This window comes from Triticum dicoccoides, chromosome 5B (assembly GCF_002162155.2).
Source record: "Triticum dicoccoides isolate Atlit2015 ecotype Zavitan chromosome 5B, WEW_v2.0, whole genome shotgun sequence".
Lineage (NCBI taxonomy): Eukaryota > Viridiplantae > Streptophyta > Magnoliopsida > Poales > Poaceae > Triticum > Triticum dicoccoides.
This window is the reverse complement of record NC_041389.1, coordinates 416,180,110-416,183,172: the sequence shown is the minus strand read 5'-3', so window position 1 is coordinate 416,183,172 and position 3,063 is coordinate 416,180,110.

The following is a 3,063-nucleotide window of genomic DNA, read 5'->3' as shown; positions in this document are numbered from 1 at the left end:
ATAAAGAAAATATCAACTGACTCTGGACACTAAATTAATAGGATAGCATAGTAAAAACACAAAATGCTATAAAAAATAAAAAATGACATTATAATAACATTAATCAATTGAAAGTTATATATACATTGAGGCGTATCAGGCGCCAATTGTGTGTGTTTGTGGAGCTTGTTAGGGTGGAGTGCGTGCATGAGGGACTCATGGAGGTGCTATGGGATGTTTACACATGGGATAGGGTGGAGGACCCACGAGGGCGCTTATTGTCGTTCGCCCATTCTCGGTCAGCATGCCCAAGTTGGGGTAGGTGACCGACCTGTCGATCGATGACTGCTTCTCGAACACCATGGGCACTGATGAAAGAAAGGAAGTCGGCCACACTTCCAATCATCCTGGCCACTTGAATGTGTTCCTTCGTCACCAACACCCATTCATGAGACTTACCCAAGAAGCACTCAAAAACCTGGTACGTATGGTCAGCCGGTGGATTCTCATTACAGAAATGCTTGATGTGTGTTAAACTAGCATGCCACAAAGAGTGCACAAGCGCATAAGAGTGACATCCAGTTTGGATCTCCCCGTCCTTCAATGCTTCAAACAACTTGTTGCTGCAGCTCGTCTCATTGGATGTTGTTGTTACAAGGACGATCTCCTGATGGAACCTTGGCCTGGACTGTGCCGAGTGGCTTAGTGATATAAAACCACTCGCGCTGCCACTCCTTGATGGTCTCTATGAAGGTGCCTTTAAACCAGCCTGCCTTTTGGTTCATGCTAATCATCATGCCCCCACACTCCGAGAGTTCGGAGCCGCTTGATCTCGGCTTGACGCCAAAGACCTTCAGCTACAGTCTGAAGTGCGGCTTGATGTGGAGGAAGGCCTCGCAGATGGTGATGAAGAAGGCGAGGTGAAGAATGGAGTTCGGGGCTAGATGTTGAAAATCTAGCCCATAGAAGAACATGATCCCACGCACGAAAGGGTGCAACGGGAACCTCAGACCTCTGATGAGGTGGGGGATGAAAACAACCCTCTCCCAGAGCGGGGAGCGACTACTCGCTGATTCGGGTCTGGCACTCGGGCGTTGACCTTAGTGTGGATATACCCCGCACTGCGTAGCTCCAATATGGTGCCCTCCATGACGGATGAGCCACCCCAGTGTCCCTTGAGGTTGGCGTCTTCCATTGCTAGGGGCAGAGGTGGAGAAGCACTGCGGGATAAAGTGAGTCCGAGATTGGATCTGGGCGCTGGAGCTCGAGAGGCAGCAGGCAGGAAGGAAGGGGAGCGTGCTTTTCTCGTTGCTATCCCTTTGCTCTTATATAGGCTGATGAAAGGCAAGAGTCCCTCCCGTCACGCCGTTGAAATCGCCATTACCCATAAAAAGATGACATGGAGAAACAAAATCTTAATGACATCCCTTATAAAACGGGCACGAGTGAGCAGTAACTGCCCGCCCACTCGTGGGTAGTGCCGCTTCAATAAAGTTGTTTTGCTAGGAGTACTATTCACACGTACGCGACATGCCTTCAAGGCTAAGTAACCTCTCACCTTCGGACGAAGAGCGAGTTCGGTTGAGCCCTGATCAAGAGATGCCACTCCTTCGAGGAGTGGTCCATGGTGGCTTTAAATAAAGGAGAATATTTCGGATTACCAATAAGGGAAGTCGTTTGTCAAGCCAAGGACTTCGGATCCGGAGTTACTAAAATCAGAGAGGTCGTCACCGCGTAAAAGACCAGTTCGGGGGCTACTGACGGTGTCCTGGACTAGGGGGTGCCAACCTAGTCGGCCCATAGTCCTCACGTTGGGCCTGGAGGCCCTTATTCCCATTCAGGTGGACTCTGGAAGTTACACGCATGGACGTGATAAGACCACACCTACCGAAGACTTGGCGTATACTCTAAGACATCTCCTGCCGCCTCCATATGCGTCCCTGGGTACCGACCATGTAACCCTAGATGTCATACCTGGCGTATATATAAGCCAGAGGATTTAGTTTGCAGAGGGGACCGAATCACAATTACATTCACCTAGCCCTAGGGTTAGATCTCTCCTTACGACCTCGAGGTATATCAAACTTGTACTCGATACATCATCATCAATATAATCAAAGCATGACGTAGGGTATTACCTCTTTGAGAGGGCCCGAACCTTGGTAAACGTTTGTCTCTTTCGTCCCTATTATCACCAATCCGAGATCCACAGCTCGGGACCCCATACCCCGGGGTCTGCCGGTTTTGACGCCGACAACGATAGAGCAATATCTGTATTTGGAGCAAAATATTGTGACGTGTGAACCAGCTCCTTTGACGTTGGTTTAATATCTTGGTTCAATATAATCTATCTTGCTCTTACTTTCATGATAGTTGTTGATTGACATGGGAACTAAATTAACATGGCCTAGAGCTAATTTATTTTGTGTCTGGCGGCGTTCCATTTTTGCTACCATGACATTTTTTTCTTCCATGGCAAACATGTTTCATTGCCTTGGTTGTATTTTTCTGCAGCGACGATCCGTTTTTACTTCCACGGGATCCTTTTCTTTCCCAAGAGTTTGTTTTCATTGCCATGGTGTATTTTTTTTCACCACGCCTGCCTATTTTTAGTTTTTTCACGTCAACCTATTTTTACTCGGATGTCAATGCACGAAGAAAAGAAAAAGCTAAAGGAAAGCATAGAGAAACGAAGACTTGCAATCACCAACCCCAAGTCAAAGAAAGCCCTCTTCACTAGAAGAAGCAAAACAAAACGAAATTGTTCATCCACACTTGCCCTTGTTTTCCTTGCTGGTTCCTTCCAATCCAGCCCTTACCTGACGTGCCGTCCTCACCTCCACACAAAAATTGGCCCCGCGAGCCCCACCGGGCAGCCACCCAGGAAGGCGCGCCCCTCCTCGCCGGCAATCATGCCACGGGGCCCACCATTTGCGGGTCCCGCCACGTGGCACCAATCCGACCCGGGCGGCGCACGTCACCCACTTTCCCCATTCGCGTCGCGTTCCCCCCCTCCCCTCTTCTTCCCTCGAATCCCCAATCCCACGCTCCTCCCCCCTCCCCTCCCCTGGATCTCCTCATCCC